Here is a 26,654-nt window from a genome sequence, read left to right on the forward strand (position 1 = left end):
TTTCTATGACAACAATGAATAACATATTCAAATCAAGGAATTGTCTACAAAGTTATAAGCATATCGATCCTTTTTATTTCTTCACATATGGAAAGCATTTCAATTCAAACCTACAATTAGTTGGTTCTTTTTGCCTGTACTTACAGTCGAATTCTACTAAAGTTTGTGGTTGGATTATCACGTATTAAACCCTGACATTTCGAACGTTTCAGTGATTTTTAATTAATTTTTCTACTATCAAGCACTGTTATTGATCTTCCCTGATCTGATACTGAATTTGGGGGGAAAAAAGAAAAGAAAAATTAATATAAAAGCCAGCAACAAAAGAATCCTTGCTAAGGTCAGCTTGACCAAAGACCTTGTTCGTTTTTGCTCAGTCACAATTGTTTAGCTGAAAATCTCATATTAAAATTCAACAGAGTCAAGAAAAGAGGTTTTGAATCCTTGACATATATCTTAACATAATGATAATACATAGAAATAAGAATATGTTGATTGGGGAAAAAACACTTAATCTTTATGTGACTCCCGCCATTTTGGAAACTGATAATCCTAACTTTCTGACTATGTCCAAGTTATATAAAATCAAAAAATCATACCAATCAATGATTTGAAATTAGATCAATTAGTGTTGTTAAATGACATCATTGCGGACAGTTCTCCCAATCTACATCTGATAAGCTGCATAGAGTAACTATTCTGGCATTCATTTCAATTAATTATAATTTAGATACGTAGGCTCGTTGACGGGAACAGAATTTCTAATGTTTTGGGAGAATATATATGTCTGGGAGGGTATTTTTTTTAATTTCCGATCGGTTTGGGTATAAGGGCATGAACCTTCATGGAGGAGGTCATGTTTGGTGTAATTCTACTCCGACTAAATGAAAGACAATTCTCCGACTTCACCTTAACCAAAGAACATCAATAGCTCATCTTTCCAATTTCAGTTAATGAACACGTGCTTAATTAAAGAACTTTCCCTCTTTCAACAAATTTCTCAGAATGTAGGCTTCTTGAATTACGTTAAGGCATTGTGTAACGTGACCTCTTTACTATTGCATTAACTTTATCGATTATATTTTTCATTGGGTACTTTTTACCTGACGGGTACTTTAAGGTTAACGTACTAAATATACGCTCGAGGGAATACTACTCATAACCATGAATAAAAGCAAATTACCAAAACTGTTTTTAATGACTACAACATATAAAGCGTGTTCACGACACAGGAAATAAACCACTATAAACTCAGCTTTGCAATCACCATACCGTACTAAATATACGCTCGAAAGATTACTACTAGTAACCATGAATAAAAGCAAATTACCAAAATTGTTTTAATTGCTACAATATATTAAGCGTGTTGACGACACACAGGAAATAAACCACTATAAACTCAGCTTTGCAATCACCATACCGAACTTAATATACGCTCGAAAGAATACTACTAGTAACCATGAATAACAGCAAATTACCAAAATTGTTTTAATGGCTACAATATATAAAGCGTGTTGACGACCTTCCTTTTGGTGAACAAGTTGAGATCTATTAGAGTAACACAGATAACCAAAAGAGAAAGGTCTGATAAACAAGATGGATACTGGCAAATTTGTCTTCCTGTTGTTGTGTGATTGTTGTATTCTTTCCATCACCTGTGGGAGAGTGATTCAACATTCTCATTCGGCAAGTTGGAAAGTCAACATGGGTTTTTATGACATCAACCGTAACACTGCCGAGGAGTTTTTGAGAAGACAAGTGCATAACTTGGACCAATGTTTTGATGGTAAGTTCGTACAAGTCTGTATCTTATTCTGTAAAAATAGTATATGCTTCTCTTCACGAATCAATTTGAAACAATTTGATTGTGTGTTTAATTTCAGCTAAATCAAACTCTCAGTACACGCAAATAAACGAGGAAACAGAAACTTGTTATTTCTTTCCATTGGATTTCATAACGGTCGTTAAATTATTACTTTGAAACATCAAAGTTGCTGAAATTACGTTGGGATTATAAATTTCCATCTTTCTGACCATATCATATGACAAAGTTTTCAAACGACACTCAATGTTATTATGAATAGGCAGTAGTGGAAAAGGGCCGGTGCGAACATCCGGGGAGCCGGGCCTGGTCAAGGATGTCAATATCTTGTGTTGATAATCTTATCCTCCTCGTGGTTTAATCAAGTTGAAAAAAACTAAGACCGATATAGCTGGAATATTTAATTTATTATAACAGTCTAGTATCGGAACTGTCACTCAAAAATTCTCTCCACCACTCTCCCTCCCCCCTCTCTCTTCACCTCCCTCCACCTCCCTCTCACCTCTCTCTCTCTTTCTTTGGTACCTCACTCTGACAAACTTTTCCATTTGTTGAATCCACAGATCATCCTCTCGAAATTCCCGTGAGCAACTCAATTCCTGGTGTTACCTCCAGTGATGCAGTTGGTATCATTATGTATGGTACGTTTACCCCGGACGTTCTTGATGAAACTGCCAGCCACGTGGATGTCTGCACTAACACGTCATCATACCGGCTTGTCTGGATGTTACTCTCAGCATCAAGAAAAACAGACGGAACACCTGTTAAGCAATTGCTGGGTCTCTTTACTGATAGCAAATCACCAGTTGTCAACCCTTTACTGAGTGACGTCACTTACATTGACGCCATAACGGAAGAGGAAGGGGTGATAACAATACAAGACGGAAGTGACGTAATGGTTCTTCAAATCCTCGAGCAAATGTGTACCCATGGAGAAGACAGTATGAAATTTCAAGATGAATGGAAGGAAGTTAGGGATACCTTGTGGAGCTCATTCCCGACACCACTTGATTGGTCAACCTGTGATGATATGGCCTGTAACATACCTTTGTGCCACGCGATGGAGTCGCACAAATGCTCACTATCACGCTACAACAATAACTTTTGCATCCGTTTCAATCAAAAGGGCACAGAGCGAAGATGCAAATCTTTTATGAGGATGACAGAAGCAACTGGAATCTTTCTCAATAAGGCGTTGCTTAGCGACAAAGTCCCCCGTGACATGTTCAGCGTGGAATATTTGGAGGCCTATCGTATCTTTGACATCATTTATCCTTGTTTTGCGAATGAAAACTAACATAAAAAATTAACTCTTCATTTTAACTGTTGATGGGTCTTGGGGAAAGTACGTCATGACTGTGAGCTAGGTTTCAGTGCAAGTTATCTGTTTAATATTATATATTTTATTAGCGTAAGTTAGCAATCGGAAACGGGCTTTTCATCCAAGAGCAATCTACTGTTTGCCCATCTCACTTGCTAAATTGAAATTTCAGATTTGATTTGAAAAGTTGAATCGGAAGCCACAAGTGAAAATTGTATTCCACATAAGATCGCTAAAGCGTCTTAAAAATTACTGCGTAATTATTATTATTATTATTATTATTATTATTATTTAGTTATCATGTGATACTTCAAGTCATTTTGTACCCTTTTTTTGTAGCTGAGAAATTGTGATTTACGATAGTTTGCACGCCAGGATTTTATATCAAATTCGTTTAGAATCATGAAAAGATGGTACCATTCATGACTTTATGAATGTACTTGGCAAGGGACCGCTGCCATGATGTTTTAGTTTTCAAGTGTTACCTATTCGATTTTGTGCACATTAATATGAGAACAACTGATACGAGAGTAATTGTTACTTTAGGGTTACTAAAGGAGCTAAAGTTGATCTTGGCTGGTAAATATATTATTGCTTAAATTCCCCATAACCTTATATTTACTTGTTTCAACGAGTCACAGCGTAAAGTAGCTTTCGTCATTCAGCAAACTAATTATCTATTAACGTAGGTTATGTTTTGTTCTGCTTATGAACTAACCTTTTAACTACGGTACCGTATAATAGCTATCAAATTTTCTTTACCCACTGTACATACTTCGTGTCTGTTAGGTTACAGGGCAAACTATCAGTTTATTGTTATTTATGTTCTTCTAGTATAGTTATTTATGTCATACTTCAAATGTTGCTGCAGCTGACGTGTTAATACCTTTGGACATTTTTGTCATTCGACCGTTATATACTCGAACCGTTTCAATTATGGTGTATGTGTCCTCAGGTCCTAAAGGTGTTCACTGTCAGTCAAACAAAACATGATGGCTAAAGATAACTTACAAGACATTGATTAGGTTAAACAAATGGATTGTTAAAGGGTGTGAAGACTCGCGCAAAAAGAAACGTCTAATGCCGGTAATCTGACGTAGTTACGAATGAGGTGTAACAGAAGTGTTAGACACCACCATCGATCCCAGAAAATACACACACAGCTTGCTGCCGTCGGTAATTGTGTACAATCAGTACATACAGCTGCGGTCAATACCCACAGCACAGTGTACAAACGATACAGCGATGGACATCTCAGGTCCAGCTAAAAAATAACAAGGTATCACGTTTCATTACTGTCTGCATTTTGTAGCGACAGGAGAAAAACTTCACTAGCAAGCAACGGAAAGTTAACTTTTTAAAGATGGCGGCACGCTGTTTGGGTCGAGTCTTCAATGCCTTTAAAGCATATTGTACCTTGAAGATACTATGTCATGCTAAAATATATGGCAACTAGAGGGCTGTTGAATGCTTTGAGTGTTTTGTTGTTAAGATTGAAATGTGAATAGGACAGGTCGGGTATTATCGAATCAGATGTACGAAAACATTAATTAAAGATATGTTGCTGATGTTTAATCCCATTAGCAAGTTACAAACAAGCAATTACTTAGTTGGTTAGGGTTGTTCATATATCATTCATCGTACTCCAAGGGTACTTTAGCGTTGTGTTCATAGATGGCGCTGTCAAACATGTATATCCATGCATGGCAATGGGTTGCAAACATTTGGTTTTAAGTCTCACATTGCAGTTCATGTTGACACTGCTCCGTCAATCAGTCACGCGATTGCTTGCCCACATCAAGTTTGTAACTACAAGGCGGGTATCAATCTTCTTCGGTAGGGGCTCCTAAAAGAGTTAACCCGCGTTGGAATGATAAAACATAAACGCCTAAACATGGTATTACCACACACTCCGATAACGTAAAGTTGAAATTTGAAATAATTTTTGAATAATATTCGTTTGCAATAATATTAATAACACCACAAGTCAGGTATCATCAATGATTCATCACAACACACCGAAAACTGATTTTTTTTTTTTTTTTTTTTTCAATGTCGCCGTCTGCATACAATACACAATCAAGTGTATTATAGTCCGTCCAAAATGCTATGAGGACGTGTTTCATACTTGAAGATGCAAGCAGGGCCGTCTTAAGAGATCACCGGGCCCTGGGCCCAGCAATGGAGCGGGGCCCCTCAATTAAGTGAGTTCGAAAAAAGTTGCGTGAAAAATTGACATTCTTGACAATCGCTCAAGCATAGACATGCCTGCATATTTTGTCGCGAATAAAGCATAAAACTTTAGCTGAATAACATACGTGATCTATCTAAAAGCTGAAATACATTATTGAAGAGTAATCTTCCAGTTTCCCTCCATCCCTTCCCTAACAGTACTGGACTCACCATTTGTAACACCCTTGTGACCGGTCTTTCAACTGAAAGGGGGGTGTCAGGCGCGTAGCCAGGAATTTGCCACGGGAGGGCGAAACTGTAGATTCGGCCTTGCAACTATCTAAGCGTAGCGCCACCATGACTTGGCGCGAAGCGTACAAGAAAATTTTGGCTGAAAATGCCTCCCAGATCGCTGGAAATGGCACTTCCCAGGCTTTGTAAGTTGCATCTTAGCATTTTCTCTTTTGAAAATACTAGCGATATCATAAAAACATTAATTTTTTTTTAAATGTGCTCAAGGGGGGGGGCGGCTGCCCCTTCGCCCCCCCCCCCCTTGGCTACGCGCCTGGGGGTGTAAGCGGTTTTACACTATCTAACGCAACGTAGTCGCCAAGAACATGAAGTATTTTAAGGGAGGGCCCGAGGAACATAAACTTATAGCATGCTCCTCATGGTGAAACATAATTGCACCTATTACGTGAATTGAGTGTACTGTTAATAGTAGGAGAGACTAGCGTAGGTTCTTATGACCAACTAGACCGGTTTCTGCTCTCAAACTTTATATAGGAGGAGCTTCATCAGTAGTAGCCTTTAAATATTTTATATTCGGCCTGGGCGTCTCGTTCTCAAAATGCATCTATTTTCTGTGCACGAGGTTTTATGGACTCATAGTGCAGCTATAAGAGCATCTAACAGAGCTTCGTGTGAACTTTGAGAGTCAGCTGATTCTTCGTTAATACGAAACCTTGAGTTAACAAGTAAATCTTTGAGATTTTGGGCTCTTTTGTAGGCTAGAATCGGTTCTTTTGGAAACAGTTTGGATACTTCCGCGTGTTGCGAGATTAAGTGCCAATGTTTCAAAAGTGTTTTTTTCTTCAAATGCGTGGTTTTGATGTAGGGTGTATAAGTGAGCTCGAACACAAGTGGTGGTTCCTTTTTTTAGGTTTGGTAGTGAGGTATTGCCCACGGTTTTCAAACTGTATGCCTTTCGTGACTGAAGCATTGTATATTCCAGGGTTGCCAACTCAGATTCGAATATTTAATGTCAAACTCTCAAGTGTTTCACCAACTCTCGTCACAAGTTGTCAAGTATCGATTTCAATCAGGCATAATGGCCTATTCAATCAGTTTTCCTCCCAGATTAAGACATGGGGTTACTACGATTGCGGGGCCCCTGACATCGCGGGGCCCTGGGCCAGGGCCCAGTGGGCCCATGCGTTAAGACGGCCCTGGATGCAAGCAAACAGCAATATCTCTTAAAGTCGAACAAAAAATCGTTCGATATTTATATGCGTATATCGACATTCAATTTGAGTTTGAAAATCCTTTTCTTATTTTCACATTCAATTTCATGGACAGTTTCTGTGAGTTTATATTGTTGGCCTATTTGTACCTGTACCTTTATTTTTAAAATCAATAGAAATTCATTTCTACTTCAACAATTTAACTTATACGTTAAACTGATTTTTTTAATTATAAAAATCCACCGAAGCAGAGTTCATTATAAAATCAAACAATTCGACAGTCTTTTAAAGAAATTTAACGAAGCCAGCCGAGAGGGATGTCTTAATGCCTGAAAGTCACTTCTCACAGTAAAGTTTGCAATCACGCGTAAGTTTCTGATTGGATGGAAACGATTTTCAGTTCAAACCGAACAGTGTTCTTTAAGTTCATTGATTTGGTGCGCTACCGCTTTACAACCTTTGAAATCATAAAAAAAAACTTTGAGTTTCATTGAAATTCATTGCATGTACATATTATCGATCTGCTCTCAAACTTGGGTGGATATGGTGGAGGGGGGGGGGGGGCGGGTCGGGTCGGTTGGTGGATTTGTAACTGAAATGTGGGTTTCACTGAGTGTCATCCCAAAACGCGACTCATGCTTGGAGATGCGTTTATAAGCACAGTTAGGCAAAACGCGGCTCGTGCATGGCCGGCCATGCAGGCAGTCTCCGGCGCGCCACTAGAAGTCGTGCTTTGAAGGAAAAACGTGCTTTGACCTGCGTGTGGGAGCTTTGACCTGTTTTATGTCGATACAAGTTCTAAATATTGCACTTACGTGACTAAAATTGGGAGGAAAATTTCTTCATTGATATTTTAAAATGGGCTCCATACTACACACACTAAGATTACTTTGCCAGATGTCATTTCCTACCAGATTCCTATTATAGATTGAAATTGACGGAGTTATTCACACGGCACGGACGATTCCCTCCACCCCTACCCGACCCCATTCAAAATGGAAACAAAGAAAGCCAGAAGAAATCAAAGAATTGAGACACCATGGGCAAATTTTTAAAAATATACAAAACGAGAATCTAACCAACCCAAACATGCAGAATGAAACCAAACCATATATAAGTAAACTGAATGTGCGACCATGATAATTACTCGATTATTAATATCGATAGTGAAATGAAATTAATTAACTCCTCTTGGCGTCAAAATAACTGGTTAAATTCACTTGCAAGGATGATATTTTTCTAACTAAGTCCTTGAAATGCAGTTGGAATATTCTCAATTACGGGGCAGCTTAATGAAAGTGAAAAAGATGAGAAATCGTACAATCTTTAATCGTTTAGCGACATAGTGATATCTTTAATAGCGCCCTCTTTTAACGTAGTCATCTAATTCGACAATTATCCCTTATACTATGCTTAAAATAGTCTCATTAATACCTAGTGACAACATGATCTTTGTCTCTTTCTTTCAGCTGCCTAATACTTTGGGAATATTTGAATTGTTCTTCAAAGCCCACTTTGAAACGCGTAAACACATGTTGAGGCCCCTTGTTGCGAATCTAAGCCTACGCCCACGCAACGTCATTTCATTTCTTTGTGGCAACCCATTGCAACTAGGATACCGACTAGCGCCCTCCTAGTCTTCCTCCATTTTAAGGTTTCATTCCTCAACTCCCCATCTCCTTCCGCTGGTCCCATCCCCCACAAATGAGGTGAGAAAATGAAAGAGCAGTATTCGTAAATTAGTTCATTGACAAAAAAAGAAGAAGTTAAAAACGAACACGCCAACATAATTTATAATCAACAACTTAACCAAAGCCCTAATTAATGAACCAGAGCAATGACAAGAAGAACAATAGTATTAAACTTGTAAGTGGTCTAAATTGGCGCAACAATGAAAGGAGAAAAGCTATAGAAAAAGTGAGAACTTTTCTCACTCAAGAAGCATTCGGTCTATCATTGAATTTCGATTAACCTAATGCAACACCCATACTGGTACTAATGAGCAAATTGATTGTGGCGTATGAGGGAAACATATATAGTGTAGAAAGCGGGTTTCGGATTAACTTTCTACATGGGCCAGAGAGAACACTTTGTTTAGAGCAAAGAGCCAGAGAGAATAAAAATCTCACTATATATATCTAGATAGAGCTACTTTGTGCAGGGTAAGCCGGTGTGTTTCTTAATCATCGGGCCTCAATGGCCTACATACAGGATGAGTGCTAGGCTGTTAGCCGATATATTGGTCTGTGGACGGGATTTGAACGGCGGACTGCTTGTCGATTACCCCCTATTGAATAACTTGCGATGATTATATACTAGTGTGGAATTCCGAACTGTCACAATCACTCTGTACACAATTTCTCCTTGAATCACCTCGTAGAATAACACTACTTATTTAATTAAGTTACCTCATGGTCGCAGTTCAAACCTCATATTTGTATACCATTGTCTACTGATTTTGCAGGATAGTCCCCCCCCCCCCCACCCCACCCCGCGGAAGTTGCTTCATTGAAGGAGTAGTTCGTATACACGAGAAATTATTCAATAGCGACCTCTATTTATGAAGTTAAACAGCTCATGTGTTACATTTCTCACAAATTTAAAAGCAAACATAACCTAATTGGTTGGATTGATTTATCATTGCCATACCACTCACCATATTGTTGACTGAGTGTCACGTGAAAAGAACAATGATGAAAAGAACAATGATGAAAAGAACAATGGACTCGAATAGGAATGTATGTGGTCCACTTGTCACTTAATATAGTAGCATCGTTTGACAGCAGTCAACTGTATGTTCATTTACCACGAAAAAAAATAAAATAGTGTAAGGATTTCAGAATTGATAACAAAGCGTACCTCTACGAAACTGAAATAACCTTTGGAAGAGGATAAGAACGTCGGGTTAGAGAAGTGGTAAAAGGGTGCGGAAGTTGTCCATAGCAAAACACCTATGTCACTTAAAACAACTTTTCGAGATGAGTTATTTCTTTGGAGGGGAGGGAGGGAGGGGGGCTACCAGAATTAAATGCCATGTCAAAATTATTCATTTTATCTTGACTAGTCAACTAACAAATAAAAGTAGGAACATTTTTTTCGTTTTTGCGTGTGACTCTATATAAACACTGAATGGAACAGTTAAATAACTACGAATAAAATTTACATTTTCTTATTAAACGCTTCCAAAGCCACTTTCAGTTACACGCATTGGCTTGTGAGAATGCGTTCTCTTGTATTTTGTTAGATGCCTTGAAACACGTATCACATAAGTTGAAAACGCTGCTCTGATTGGTTGTTTCGCGGATGCGTAGTAGACACCGTAGTGGGTTACGGACCGTTGCTTTGCCATTGATGCGATCCGTCTAATCTTCGACCGTCGTTACGGGCAAAAATCGTGGATAAAGTCGGCCAGTTGTGCTTACGACTGATCAAGAGGTAGCGTTAAATCGAGTCAGATTAATTTAAATTGGGATAAACAAAAATAAAGTTGATCACGAACCGACTCGACAGTGTCGTTAAGTGGAAATTGGTGGTAAAGTCGGGCAGTTTGCATGTGGGTTAAAGATTACGATTGAAAATCATGGGTTTAAGTCCCGTCGGATTCAGTCGGGGATGATGTTATATATTTAGACTTGATCGAGTCTTCGGCCTTGCGTGTGAAAAACCATTAAATATGTGATATATCTCCAATGAATAAGAATTTTCTTAATTATTATTTTTTTCATCGGGGGGGGGGCGGGGGAGCTTTTTATAACAGTTATGTATGTATGTATTTTAGATCCTCCTGCGCGAAGAAGCCATCATTGGCTTATCAAAGCCGCAAGCTGGCCGTAGTCAGTCTCTTAGATTCATGTTTAACGTTCATGATTATGAATTGTCAATTGATGACGTCAGCTCCTCAGTGCATACCTTTGGTAATTTAATGTTAATCAATTATTATAATAACTCAACCAAAACATGTTCTTTATTACTTCATATATGAACGACAGAGCATCCTTAATTGGATACTAGTCCTCGGATATTCGTCTCTGACAAATTTTACAATACATTGTTTGTCACATGTCATATGAGACCATGGCAAGTTCTTATGTTGTCCCATTGAGTTTTGTGTTGCATCTGAGGAACTGATCTATATTCTATAATGGTCTGTGTATTAGATTAGGTTGCATGGTCCAGTCACTTTAACTAACGAGCATCAATGTTTCACGGGATCATTTCTCAAAAAAAAATCAATTGTGGTATACATCTGCATACAGCACTTCAAAAAGTCGTCCATTAGGGGTAAATGGCCCAATTTCGTAGCAGCCCCATTCAAAGTCACTATGGTTCTTTTTCTTTATCATTTGCATACTTAAGTCATATTCCGTCACGGATGCTTGTCTTAAAAGGTTACTTTACCATACTACATTTCGAAAACAGAAGTCGTTTATACTCCACGCAATCGGAAATGAAACAAACTTGGTAGTCCACCCCGGTAAGACCATATTCATTAACCCTCACCGTTCCTCAATCGCCTGTCTAACTCTTGACATATGATACTATTCCATGCCCCCATTGCCCCTCCTCCCCCCCCCCCGTCCCGTGGAGACCGATATCATAATTCCATAAACTCCTTCTAAAATTGTCTTGAGTGGACAAGAATCGCCAGTTACGTGGCAAAGGCGATCCGCTGATGTCATTACTAGCATATAATATTCAAATGAACGAGTGTAGACGATGTATTGATGTATGTATCACATCAGCATCCGGTCAGGAGCAATATTAACCCCCACGATACACACACATACACACACACACCATCTAAAGAAGAAATTGAAGAGAATCCAGGTTCGCTGAGTGATGAAAAATTACTCTGCAGTAACTTGGCAGTATCCATGCAACCAGTATGTATTAATAGTATTGTATAGAAAGAAAAGAATAACACATTGCTCATTTGTATGGGTTTCTTACACTACCACGTTTGTTCCACCACCGCATCTCTTAAAAAGACAAGAATATAAAAACAAACAAATGGTACCCATTGTTGATTACAATCAATATCGGTGTCGAGAAATCAAGTAATGCAACATATTGTACGCAATTGTGTATCATGCAAATTCACGACTTAGAATAAACTAGTGTCACTAAAACGATCAAGAACTGCGATAATCTGAATAGAAATATTGGGCCAAATTATCCTTAATCAAGAGAAAACGGGACCTTACAATTGTCGGACAGCAACACATGACCGTCAATGGTACATCGAGTTCCTTTTTGAAACAGTCCGAATATGAGACGAGATGGAAGAAAAACGACTTACAACAAGTCTATTTCCCAGCAACATGGCAGTATCTTCATCTCATGCATTCACGACCTCAACATTCGTATAGTTGATAGTACCGTGAACTTGAAAAACTTACACAGCACTGTCGTTATAGTACTTTACTGGGCCCGAAGTTATTAATATTATCAAATCGTGTGAACCTTAGCCTGGTATATTCTTTCCTGACTTTGCCGAACGAAACAGCTTCACAGACATGTTTAATTAACATCGGATTCGAGTTGGAATTTGGGCAGGTCACCGAAACGCAATCAAGAGGTGAGATTTTGTGGTACTGGTAGGCTAGTTCTGTTGCACTAGGATAGGGCCGAATATAGGAGGCTAAGTTAGTGTTTTTAGTCCTACTCTAGCGTAAAGTACAGTCAGATTAGGCTAAGTTAGGCCAGCAGTTGGCCCGAGGCTTATCTTGTGTGATGTAAGTTAGGCTTGATAATATCTGATCAAATGTAACATATTCACTATTTTACATGTTGGGCCTACAGTAGGCCTAGGCCTACTGTAGGTAACAAACTAACCTTAGACCATGAAAGAAGAAACTGAGCAACTCTGATAATGCCTAATTATTTTGATGTTTTCCATTCATCAGCAAAAGTTGGTTGCCTAAATCGACCTAAGTCAGGTTAGGCCTGAAAAGTCAGAGGCTAAAGTCTAGGCTATACATTTCTAACAAACAAAAACTGTGGCAAGGCACTCACTGGGCTGTGGTTACAGTAATAGCTATGTGGCACTGATAGTGAAAAGTGGTAGGCTCATGATATTAGCCACTTTGGAGACCTGTTCTGGCATGTGAATGTGCAGTTGCGTCAACTCAATAAGTTTCCAGAAACTAGGTCTAACTCAAATGAATGTCAGATCTTATTTTCTGGATGGCGGTGATTATTAGAACACATTGATATGATTGATGATTTCTAACAGATCTATTCTTGCATGATCATTACAGAAGGCCATAAGCCAGTTCAGAGATACCAGCAGCTATTTATTACAGGTCGTCTGTGAATAGTAGTAGCGTCACTTACACGTGTAGCGTTGAAACTCCAAATATCGATCATATTTGTACTGAAGTATTTCTCATTTTTTCGCAATGGAGGATGAAATATCCATTGATGATATTAAGCTATGGACGATTAAGGCTTTGAAGGGCTTTCTAAGGGGCAAGGACTTAAATTATCCGGAAGAAAAGAAGAACAACAGACATTGAAGTAGCAAATCGGTGTTGAACCTATTATATGCCTACTGCATGAATATGATCTGCACTGGTTGTAAAGGCAAAAGTATTTGAAGTTGAAAATTGATCCAAATTTGTTTTCTCATGATCATTCACATACCAAAAAATCTTGAAGAGATAATTTTCTATTGTATTAACATGATTTATTAACAATAATATGACAAGCTACGATGATATTTTCCATGAATAATTCATTGGTGCTAACTTTCTATATGTTCGCGTAAACACTATACATGTGACAAATGTCATACTAAATAATCTTAGCGTTCATGCCACGAATGCAGTATCGTGTAACGCAAAATTAAATCTTTTCCGATGTAGGGCAATATTATTACTTAAATTTCTGGCCTACCACAATCAAAAATATGTCCATTATCTTAACAATTTTCCAGAAAATTCTCGGTCAAGCACATAGATGCGCCCATGTGTAAGTTGCATCTCCGAACAGGCTTATATGGTCTCAAGCGTGCAGACTCAGATGCAAGTGAAATAATAATAACTACGGTGGACTATAAAGACCATATAAATTACTACACTTGTCATGTCTCCCTTTCTTTAGATCAAACCCTCACTTAACATGAAACAGATCACTTTTTAACTATGAGAACATTGATTATTGACAGCTCTAATTACTCACTAAATGAATTAAGGACAACGATAAAATTTCATAACTTTTGTAAACAGGAAACTTAAAACATTTCAAACTTCTAAACACTTAAGTGGTATAATCTTTGAGATACCTGGCCGCACGTGTTCATCTCCCTGAATGTGTTTGCTGGGGTGCTTTAATCAAGAAAACCCAGATTGCAGTCTTGCGATTGTGTGTGCAGTTGAGTTTGGTGTGTTTCTGGTTCAACTACATCCATGTTTTCTGTAGCCGGTGTGTAATTGTTTCTTTTGCGTGTCTCAAGTGTTTCCTGTTCCTACGATACATTCGCCTAACTACAGTCACTACTTTGTATGACCTGGGCAGTGGCGTAGCTACGGGGGGGCCTGGGGGGGCCGAGGCCCCCCCCCATGAAATCGGCTGGCCCCCCCATTGGCCCCCCCCCCACTGGGAATGGGGTAAAAAAAACACTCATCAGTGCGATTCGCTAATATTTTTTGTTCAATAATTTGGGAAATAGAGTTACACAATTTTCTCGTCTGCATCTGGCAGAATAAGAATAATACAATATCTGTAGTAATCATGAGAATGGTCACACAGCATGGCATGGCAATGGTCGATGCGACGATTGCGACCATACACCACGAACCTTGTTGTGCTGCGTGATAGCGATATCTTGTGAAAATATGTTCAGTGCTTCCACCTAGCACATCAATCTATCAAAAGATTGGCTCCGTTTGTACTGAGCCGAGGTATCAGGTATTCATGGGCGGCGATCATGGGGGGGACGGGGGGACATGTCCCCCCAATATTTTAGGTGGGGGGATATAGTATCTTATATCCCCCCCCCAATATTTGGTGGCATAGTTTTTTTTTAAGCATATGTTTTGTATTTTTTTATGATATCGCTAGTAATTTCAAAATAGAAAATGCTTAGATGCAACTTACAAGGCCTGGGAAGTGCCATTTCCAGCGATCTGGGAGGCATTTTCGGCCAAAATTTTCTTTTGCGCTTCGCGCCAGCTTATGGTGGCGCTACGCTTAGAAAGTCTGGGTACAAGCTCTGCCCCTCCCTTGGCAAATTCCTCGCAAAGCGCCTGTCTAACCGTGTCACAATTTGTTACTATATATGACCGAAAGTAGTTTTTACTTTTTTTTCTCGAAATGAATAGCTAGACGGACCGCATCCGTAATGAAATTTGGTTTGCATCTTGTGTATGAGTGTAAGTACGTACAATCATACATAGAATCCACATCGATATGGGTTCACTGGGTTTCCATTTGGCCTGTTTCCTACAAGATTTCTAACCGCAGGTGTGTAGCCAAGGGAGGGGGGGGGGGGTGAAGGGGTGGAGACCGCCCTCCCCCTCGAGCATATTTTTTTGGTATTTTCGATGATATCGAAGTTTTATAGTAGCCGTTATAAGAGGTTTTAATATTTGTACACCAATAATTTAACTGTGTCTGAAATTTCGAAAATTCCTTGACCAACATTCTTCATCATAGTATACTTCCCTCTACACTCGTACAATTTTGACCGGTCTGTTAGTGGTTGAGGGGGGTTTTCTATATTGGTTGTCCATAGATGAAATTTAGTGCAAAATTATGGGTATGTTTTGAAGTGAATTTATTATTCAAATTCTGAACAAATAATGGGCTTAAAACCTTGAAAAGTGGGGCTGACGGGTATTGTGGGGCGTTACGTAGAATTACCTACAAATGCAATGAGGTCGAACATGATGTGTGACTGGTGACAATCGGCTTGACAAAAGGTTATGAATGAAAAAAAAAACTATTAGGAAAAACTTGGTTCTCAGGCAAAAGTGTACATCTGGTTGGTCATTTTCAAGCCCGAGAAGTGCCATTTCCGGTCATCTGGGGGGCTATCAAAACCAGAAATTTTCTTGTACGCTGCGCGCCAACCAATGGTGGCGCTCCGCTTTGACAGTAATTCGCCTGCATCCAAGCAGATGTCCCCCCCCCCAATATTTGAAACAGATCGCCGCCCCTGCAGGTATTCATATATTGCCTCGAGTAAAATGAATCTATGTCATTGAATATTCCACAAAACAACTTTTTTATGGCCACGAAACTGTCGAAACAGGATTTTCCACTACTGGTAAAGATATAAAATATTGGGAATTCTGAAATTCCTGCAAATGATGCCAACTTCCCTCAAGTTAAAAGTCTGGGTGAGTTGGCAAGGCCAGTCAGCATGAAAGAGAAAAAACTTTTTTTGCATTTCTGTCACCAAAGTTGCACATCTTTTTGGTTGCTATTTTGCCTCACAGGTGCCATCTCCTGCGATCTGGGGGGTGCTGAAATCTCAAATTTTCTCTGTACGCTCCGCGCCAACCATGGTGGCGCTCCGCTTACATACTAACCTCCGGCCCCCCCACTAGAAAGAACAGCCCCCCCATGGCCCCCCCCCACTCAAAAAATCCTAGCTACGCCACTGGACCTGGGTGATACTTGGTTATGTACAATTGCTCAACCAAGTATCGTCCATTAGATGATAGTGGCCTATAAAGACCATATATAGATTAATTACTACACTTGTCACAACGCCACGTCCTATGATTAAAATTTGTAGGTAATTTGATATGGATGTATAACCTAAATATTTGAATGGGATCTAAGATAGAGAAGATGGTAAAATTAATAGAAAACAATCTACTGTAGGCCTTTAGAAGTCAAGTTTCAATTAGCCTAGATACGGAGTGGTTAATATAATGAAGAGGCAAGAATCAGACTTATATTTCTAAGTGGATGCACAAATGCTCTGCCAGGGCAATCTAAGTGCAAGACTTTTAATTTCAAATAATTTGTGAATGATCCAACATTAGCTTGATTTTTTCTCTCATGAATAAATGTTTCAGACTAATTATATCCTGTTGGAAGTAGATGCCCAGTCAAAAGACTTAAATGTGAGGACACCCCGACATTTTGCTTAAATTACAATTTTTCTTTCATGGGTTATGTTTATGAGAATCTAAATCTAAGACTTAATAAGATGCTGGAATGGATGCTCAGATGCGGAGTGGTGACTTTTCACGGTTATGAAACCTTCAAGTAGCCATCTTGATTACTCCTAAAAAGATTAATAGTTGATTTTTATGACAATTGATCATTTTGTCTTCAGAACTGTCAAATTATTGTAAGAAAATCACCATGTAAAATATTAATAAATATGATTGTGAGGCCGACAAGAAATGAGCGTTTACAGTTTACCTTGAGTTGCTTCTTTTTTATACTTCCAATTAAATTTTGACACTGGAGTTGAGTTGATATATTGTACGTGTGTTAAGTTGATATTGCCAGCATTGCATCATACTCCATTTTGTCAGTAGAACAGAAGAGATGTCATACAATATCTGCACTTGAAGGTGAAACAGTTTATTTAAGAAGTTCAATTAAGGGTCAGTATTTGCAATTATTCCTCCCTCCCTCCCCCCCCCCCCCTTTATAACAGAACATAAACATTACCTGTATAGTTTAAGAAAACATTGAAAATGTGAGAATGCAATGTAGGCTTTCATGATAGTAGCAGGCGAATCATTCATGCCTGATTGAATAATGTGGTGCTGTGCACTTAATGTGGAAAAGCATGTGATATTCTGCTTCTGTTCAATATTAAAAAACCAATGAACTGATGTACACACAAGTTCACTGTTGTACAGTACGCATTGATTAGTCAAAGTAAGAGCTCTGTCTTGGATCACACACAAAATCCATGATATATGAACTGCTCAGACTAAGTGATATACTCAGATACAATATTAAGTGGATACATACGTACATGTACTGTACCTGTGTGAACATGGCCTCTTCAGATGTTTTCCTCAGATTGAAATGTTCTGTGAATACAAAGAGCTAAGTTACAATGTTGAGTGTTCTTCACAGCAGTGGGTATCTTTCTGGTCTTGTATTTGTACTAGATGCTTTAATAACATGACTATGAGTCAGAAGAATGGTATGTCTGACAATCACACAGTGATTGCTGGTACAGTCAGGGCTAGACGTCTGCATGATAATGAAATGGAGGTAAACGACAAAGGCAAATGAATATAATTGAAAACGCAATGAGTTGAAAAATCCAGAACAGTGAAAAAACTTCCAGCCTCCACCGGGATTCGAACCAGAGCCTCCCCCTTTATAGGCGAACACCCCAACCACTAGGCTATGAACGCTGATTGTATGTCCAGAGGTTCGAAACCGGTAAGGAAGGTCGTAATTCCACTGTTGGCATTTGTCACCTGTATCGAACAATACTAGGTTTGGTTTTTGTTTTTGTGTTCAAAGTATCTCTTTTCGAAATCCGGCTTGAGGAATCACAAATGATTTCGAGTTGGTTAGCATCATGTTTGATCTTTAGAGCTCAAGGCAAATATGTCACCAACTGAAACCACACATGTATACATGTACATTTCCCTCCAGCTAACCAGCCAAAATTTGGTACATTTCAGTTTCTCTGGGCTGCCCTCCTTTGACCCACTCCCAAGTGAAAGTAACACCCACTTACTAATTAAGTGATCTAACATTCTGAAGTACAGCGTCGGCATATTTTGTGGACAAAAGCTATCCATCTATAAGCAGTGGTGTCGCCAGACATTTCAATCTTGGTGGGCACTGGGGGGTACTTCACTTAATTAGGGGGGCACAGTGTTGGTTTGTGAATGCCATCCTGGGGGAGATATCTAAGGTGAGTGGGTGTCACCCTCCCCTTTTGAGTAATTTTTGAATAATTAAGGGTCCTTAGATGCAATCTGGTGCTATATTTTGCAACTTGAAGTAACTTTATGTTCAAGAATTTTCGAGCTTAGTCTGTCCGATATTTTTTTTTTTAAATGAGGCAGATAAAGCTTTTGTTTGAGTATTTTTACTAACATTGCAAACCCCATCTGGGGGACACAATTTTTGGGGACTCCCCCCCCCCCGGCCACCCCTGGTGACGCCACTGTCTATGAGAATCGTCTTGGTTTGACTTGTACGTGTATACAACACACTGATAAGTATCCTTTTGAATTTTTGGCTTTAGTTAGATATTTCATTTGATACCAGATTATCGTGAATTGGTTTCATTTCCTACTACTGTATGCTCAGATTTGTACTGTGGGGTGTACTGCACATTACTGTCCATAAATGCAGTTTGGAAATGTGTATGTGATTGTAGTTACACACACTCCTCCTAGCTTTAACAGTCCTACTCTCGATCTGTAGCTTTTTTTTAGGCCTTGATATGAAAGTAAAAAAGAAAAGCAAGAAAGGAAACCAATGTAAGAGCATGACAAAAACATGACAAAAACACTCTCTCAAGTGAATGATAAAAGATATGCATATGTTGAACCTGCCCTGTGAAGTTTAATTAAGTGGTATTCTGCACTGCCCAATGGTTTATTGTAGGGCAAAGTTGTACTGTAATTTATGAACCTAAACAAGGGTCTAGACAATTCCACAAACAATCTGTCTCTTGATTTAGAACCTCAATCATGTTAAGAGAAATTATATTGTGTAGGACTGTTAACTGTATTAAAGGTCATGATCTAGTATTGCCCAGGGCTGAGTAATACTGTATGCTAGCAAGACATATTAATTCATGTTGTGTTTCCCAAACTCTGATCGTGATAAGACTAAATTTTGATGTTTGGTGGTATGGCAAGGGATGACCATGATGAGATGCAAAAAGAAAACCAATGGTTGGTTCAATCAAAACAGTAAACGCTTTGGTCTACAGATAATTTCTTGTAATTTGGAAGGTTTGGGGTTTTTTTCTGTCAAATTGTTTCTGTTGACTTAACTTAACAGCACATATATATCCGTACTGGTACTCAAATCTCATGGACTTTTACTTGTATGTGACATAGCGTAACGGTTGCGATTATTGCAATGTCAACACTGTGAACGTTCAGATTATATTTTTGTGCTGTATTTCATTAACTTTGGAAGTACCAGTCTATTGTACGTTGTTTTAATAACATCGATAAGGCGAAGTGTATGCTGTAGCGAAGTTAGTTTCAACTCTATAAAGTTCTTTTCGCATTACCCAAGTGAACAGTGACTGCATATCCAATAGTTTGTATCGGAAAGATCCTCGGGCATGTAAAATACAGTGAGCAAGAACATTCGGGGTATGCAGAAACGGACTCTTGAGGCATGTACAGTTTGCACGCGAGAAAAAGAGTATTACAAAAGACTTGGCCAAGACTAATTCAGTAGCGAACTAGAACAGCATTTGCCTGCAAATACGCAGAACTGTAGTGCTTGCAGTATTAGGAAGAACTATTTGCTTGTTCATGGTTGTTAATTTTTGGGCGGACAACACACCAGGGAGTGTAGTCATGTAGGTACTTTCAAAGTGAGGGCGCTTGTGAGCGTCATGATAGGTTCAGAATTAGTTGGCTTCGCAGCTAGCCTCTGAAACTGCAAATGAACAGAGTCTATATAAAACTTTAAGTTTCAACGTCCAGTCATGTAGGTATCGTTCACTTGGTCAGTAATGCCAATATTGTAGCGCGCACGCGCATTACAATAATGATAGTAACGATGCTTCCATTAACTTAACAGCGCAAGCTCAGCAAGAAAATGGATTAACAATCGACCACAATACACATCAGGGAAGGTTGGAACTTGTGTGTTAGTTCTTCCAGACCATGCGAGTTGACGCTATAACAAGCTATCATTATATTTTGAAGTAAGAGATGAAAACTTTGGATACGGAGGCTCGCACAAGGAGTGGGATGGGTGGGGAATGGGGGGTCGGGGATTGGGGGTCGGGACAAATTAACCTCTATCATTAGTCGGGGATTTTATTACATTAAGTCGAGAATTAGACCACTCCACTTGATCGAGGACGCTCATCTATGTACGTTGATGTCCCTATACCTTAGAACTCATTCGTGGGGAAGTTATATTCCCCTTCCCCTTCTCCCAACCCAGCCCCCCCCCACCTTTAAAATCATGTACACATTGCTGTTTAAATGTATATGTAAATAGTATTTAAATGAATAATGTCTGGGCGACTACATGCTAAGAACTGTTAATTATAATCTTTATTTAATGATTAAATTGAGGGGAAAGTATTTGGTTGATCAGTTGCAATCTTATTTTGAATAATAATTGGTCGATGATTTACATTGTTTATGTTTGAGCGCATGAGCATCCCTGGAGGCATAAGTTACATTAGGTTTGTTTCCACCAAACCATATCCCCCTCCCCTACCCACTGCCAACCCCCACCCAACCCTCCCCACCCACCACCAAACCCCCTCCTCCTCCTCCCCCACCCACCACCAAACCGTCATCAAGTTTTACAGCCTGCACAAATCCAAACCTATACATTTGGTATGTCTTACGTAACGTATATTGTCTTCATTACAGCTGTGGGTTTGGCGGATTAAATTATTTAGCAACACGCAAACATTTAAGTTGCTTACTACAAACTACAAGTTAGTATGGTACTACTCTAAATGATTTGAAAAATCCAAAAGTATATGTTACCGATGATGGTATTCATTATTCAACTACACATGCATCACGTGTGACGTTACGACATCGAGAATAATAATAGTACCTAATATTATATAAGCTGTTCGATATACCCTGGTATCCACTTACTTGTATTGTACTATGGTTACTGAAAGTACATTGATCATGTTTTACGACATGCAGGAATCATGAGGGATTTTGTTGACATGACGTCACATCTAGATACACACCTCATCAACTGTTTACTTTATCTCCTCTCCGTATATAGGCTACATACATAGTCTAGATACTTCCACGTTTGCCTATACATCTTTCCACAATGTAAATAGTCATACATCAGAAACATACAACGGAAGTCGGGGAGCCACGTTTTTTTTGTGTGTGTGTGTGTGTTAGTCAGTTTCACTTCTGTGACTAAAATGTTTTGAATCTTCCAGGTGCGTGAATCCCCGCCCTCACCCTCCCCTCCCCTCCCCTCCCCACTCCCCTCACCCTCACAACATCTCCCAAATAATCGCTATCGATTTCCCTTTTCTTACTTGTCAAGTCATCCGAAATGCTTTGGAATTCTTTTGTTTTATCTGCCTTACCGATGTTAGCTTAAAGAGGTTATAAGATAAGATAAGATAAGTAAAACTTTATTGATCCCAAAGGGAAATTCAGGCACTCGCTCATAAAACAGTGAAAAAGTTACAAAAATAGATGTGTATATTGTACAATAAGACAGTAAGAATAATAAGAAAAGTCAATATATGAAAGTCAACGTAATAAAACCTCATTAAAAAGCTTAATTGCACGGGGTATGAAAAAATCTCTGTATCTATTGGTTTTGAGACACGAAAGTCTCAACCTGCCACTGCCTCTGGACATCTGACTATTATGAAGTAGCTCATAGAGGGGGTGGGTATGGTCCTTCCATACCGCTTCCAGTTTGGACTCGAGAAGGCTGTGGTAGACCGAGTCAATGGAAGGCAAGGGTTCCCCGACTACTCTCTCTGCTTTCTTAATGATGCTATTAATACGATCTATTTCGTGTTTGTTTACATTCCCACCCCAGCAAACCAAGCAATAACGCCAAACCCCGCTAATGGTACAATTATAAAACATTTCAAGGATGTCATGACGAACATTAAAATTCGACATCTTACGGAGGCAGTACAATCTAGAATTCAACTTTTTAACCAATATATCAATATGATCTCCCCATGCCAAGTGATCATTCAGCACTACCCCAAGATACTTATATGACGTAACACGATCAATTACACTTCCTTTGACAACAACAGGGGGTGGAGGATTAGTATTGTGACGAAAATCAATAATCATTTCTTTGGTCTTAGCAACATTTAATTGGAGGAAGTTAAGGTCACAGTAGTTCACAAAAGACTGAATTTGACGTAAATACGCTTCATCACCATTACCATTGACTAAGCCAATCATGGCAGTATCGTCAGCAAACTTGATGAGTGAGCAACCTTGTTCTAATGACCGGGCATCGTACGTATAAAGTGTGAATAGGAACGGTGCTAGAACTGTTCCCTGGGGTGCCCCTGTATTTGAAAGAATAACATCGGATAGACACGAATGGCTGAGTTTCACCAACTGAGTTCTGTTAGTTAAATAGTTTAAAATCCAGTGAATAAAACCACCGGGAACGTCCATATTCTTAAGTTTACTGACTAAAATATGTGGTTGGATAGTGTTGAAAGCAGACGAAAAGTCGAAAAATGTCACACGGGCAAAATGTCCTCGGCAAGAATGTTCTAAATGAGAATATAGTTTATGGAGGATCAAAAGAATGGCATCTTCACAACTTCGATCTGATTGGTATGCAAACTGGAAAGGATCTAAAAATGGAGTTACGAATGGTCTAAAGCGTTCTAAAAATATACGTTCACAAACTTTCATGGGCACAGCAGTGAGGGCAACAGGACGTAAGTCATTCAAACATGATATTGCACTGGTCTTAGGTACTGGTATGATACATGATTGCTTCCATAAGTTAAGTATAACACGGGTTGTGAAAGATTGATTGAAAATATACGTTAAAATGTTCGAAAGTTGTATTGCACATTGTTTTAAGACCCGCGGGGAGAGCTTGTCTGGTCCGGCAGCTTTCGATGAGTGAAGTCTTGACAAATGACGACGAACCTCATCTTCAGTAACCGTGATGTCACAGTCAGAATTTGCGAACTGCTGTTGAAAATCGTCGTGTTCAGCTGAAAAATCCTGTCGATCGAAACGATTATAAAAGCAATTCAGTTCGTTCGCATAGTCTTCATCCACTCTGGGTAATAGGCAAGATTTTGGTTTATTGTTGTAACCACTCATCAAGCGCACGCCTTCCCAGACGCGCTTCATGTTGCCACCAGTAAAATGCCCTTCAACTTTGTCCTTATACGCTGCCCTCTCCTCGCGAATAATCCTTTTCAGTTTAGACCGGATTTTCTTCAATCCCTCATGATCTCCTTTACCGAAGAGCCCTTTCTTCCTATTGATGACGTCCTTTACCCGTTTCGTAATCCAAGGTTTGTTGTTAGGATAAACTTTAATCTGCTTTGTTGGAATTGTAAGTTCAACACAAAAATTTATGTAATCGCTTACTGTTTCCGTCAATTCATCCAAGTCCCCGGCAGCGTCTATAAAGGCATTCCAATCAGTAGCATCCAGTTCAGCTCTAAGATGTTCTAAGCTGTCTTCGTTCCATTGTTGAACAGTCACGGTCGACGGTTTCTGCCTCTGAACAATAGGTCTGTACTTGGGTAGTAAGTTGATCGGCATTACCAAGGGCTGGCAATTGAATGGAGTTGTAGGCATCCTTTACGTTTGAATAGAGCAAATCCAGGGTAGCAGTAGCTCGTGTTGTGCAAGTCACATGTTGATAGTAGTGCACATTACTTTTCCGGAGGCTACAATGATTGAAATCCCCATTGACGATGAATACTGCGTCGGGAGATGCCGTTTCCAATTCATGTATCACGTCACACAGTTCCAAAGCAGCCAGTTTCGCAGCACTCCGATGAGGAACATAAACAGTACAAACAATGACATGGGAGAACTCCCTGGGTAAATAGTACGGCCTCAAACTGACTGTCAGAATCTCAACGTTTGTAGAACATGAATGATGCTTGATGGTTGCATGGTTGGGATGGCACCAATTCTCGTTGACATATAAGCATACACCTCCCCCTTTCTCCTTCCCCGAATCAGTAGTCCGATCACCTCGCATTAACTTGAATCCATTGACTGATACATGAGCGTCATTATGATGTTCAGTAAGCCAGGTCTCCGTGAATGACATGAGACTAGCATTCCGAAATTCATTTAGGTAGTTCACATTGGCACATAGCTCGTCGATCTTATTGCTCAGGGATTGAACGTTACCCATAATAATAGTTGGTAAAAAAGGCTTACATTTCTGTCTACGTATCCGTCTTTTAACACCTCCCGGTTTTCCTCGTTTCCTTTTCTTGATTTCTTTCGGAATGTCCGCATAGTTGGTTAGGATAGGTGATCCAGTGTGTAGGCCTACACGCTTCACATTACGTAGGGCATGTAGCTGGGCTGGAGAATAGTACAGCCTAGACGCTGATATAAACACATCGTTTTCTCCCAAACCGGAACACGTCGTCACCAAAAGAAATACTAATCCAAACGTTAGAACCTTTGATTCCATGTTCAGTAATGTTCCATGAACTTCTAGTGTAGAACGAGTGTCGAAAAAAGTAGAAATTTCAAGAGCTTGAGCGAGTTGCGTCGCCACTAGAGTAGCGCCACCAGAAGTAATATATTATGGTATGATGTTTCATCGCTAAGAATGATCAGACATGCCTACTATACACAAGACATTATATATATATTGGTATACTGACCTCAACACACATGCACAGGTGTGGGGAAAAAAATAGATGAAACGAAATGTATTACTAACTTACCGCATAGAAGGACTACACAGGTAAAGAGCCTAAGCTGATCCATGATGGAAATAGACTTCCAGCGAGAGGTGGTCGTATGATCTGTACCTCTGATCTTGCAGGGTAGCATACATACAATAACTGAGAACGTCCCGTGAATACCAGTGATACACGGACGAGAGGTATGTGAATTGTCAACAGGTTCCAACGTACAACAATCAGCCAGTTAAAGAGGTAAGAGGATGTGGCTATGACTGTGCAGTGTATTAGCGACTATGCCAACTGTATGCACAGATACACTCGGGAACAGAGTTACTCGTAAGGTTTTTATTCGCTACCTTCTTTCTATCAAGCAGTAGCTACAATGATACCATCTGGTTGCATTAAGCACACCTGCACAACTTTATGTAGGTAATGATACCGCAATAACAGCTCCTTGCTGATGATTGTCGTGTTGTTACGTTCGCCGTAGCCTCGTCCAATACCGTCGACATGTGCGAACCGAGCCGTCTAACAGCTTCTTCCTAACCCCGTTGGAGCACCCGTCACGTTGTAACAACAAACAACCCTAATTTCAATATAGTCCTGCACACCAGTAAGTTCAAGAAAAAAATTCCACGTAAGACAATTTTTTTTTTTGGGGGGGGGGGGGGAACAGGAGATCGCACAGGTGCGGACAGTTGCGGGCGAATACAACGTAAGGGGGTCTTGTTGTGACCGGACAAACAGCTCCCTTGGGACTCTCTCAGTCAGTCACCTGGGTTACGCCTTGTTAGTTCTTATCGGATCATTAAGCCACCGCTGGTTTGTTCATGGAAGTTTCCCTGCGGGTGTTAAGATCATACGCAAACACTGTACAATTGCACAAATCATGGATTAATCTTTTCAGGCAATTCTAGGACAACCCTTGACCTCTACAATCCATGAGTAGGCTACCTGCTGTGCTGAAGGTTCTGCAGTGGCATTAGTTTAAAAAGGCGTATTGTCCGACTAGTGATCGAGCGCTATTGTTAAACGTTGAGAAAGTACGGATGAAGACTTAAAGGGATCTTCCGGTGGCCGACCATGTCTTGATTACATTAAAGGGGAAATATTACACTCGGTTGGTTGAAAGCCAACCCCCCCCCCCCCCCAACCCCCAACCCCCCATGTCCTTATTTTAAGATAACTTAAAACTAATCCAGGAAATGGACTGCAGTAGGTGAAATGCAATGTCATTGTTGTAAATTGTTGTACAAAAGCCTTACTCGGCCCAATATCACCTACTTGCTGATTTAACCTTGAAATACGATACATTTGCAGAACACTTGATAATACCTGTCAAGC

General features: G+C 39.6%; 2 protein-coding genes across 4 annotated transcripts in view; one reads left to right on the plus strand and one right to left on the minus strand.

Annotated features, from left to right (window-relative positions):
- Positions 1 to 26,249, minus strand: part of LOC139977251 (uncharacterized) — a 35,465-nt gene extending 9,216 nt beyond the window's left edge. The window contains exon 1 of one of the 3 annotated variants that reach the window (XM_071986526.1): positions 25,350 to 26,249. The gene's annotated coding sequence lies outside the window, so the exon portion shown is untranslated. Of the gene's footprint in view, positions 1 to 17,729; positions 18,315 to 25,349 lie in introns of those variants that run through there. The other 2 variants (XM_071986525.1, XM_071986528.1) reach the window with 2 other exon arrangements.
- LOC139977250 (uncharacterized) overlaps positions 12,183 to 26,654 on the plus strand; it is a 131,404-nt gene continuing 116,932 nt past the window's right edge. The window contains exon 1 of the mRNA XM_071986523.1: positions 12,183 to 12,356. The gene's annotated coding sequence lies outside the window, so the exon portion shown is untranslated. The remainder of the gene's footprint in view (positions 12,357 to 26,654) is intronic.

This window comes from Apostichopus japonicus, chromosome 12 (genome assembly GCF_037975245.1).
Source record: "Apostichopus japonicus isolate 1M-3 chromosome 12, ASM3797524v1, whole genome shotgun sequence".
NCBI classification, from domain to species: Eukaryota; Metazoa; Echinodermata; class Holothuroidea; order Aspidochirotida; family Stichopodidae; genus Apostichopus; species Apostichopus japonicus.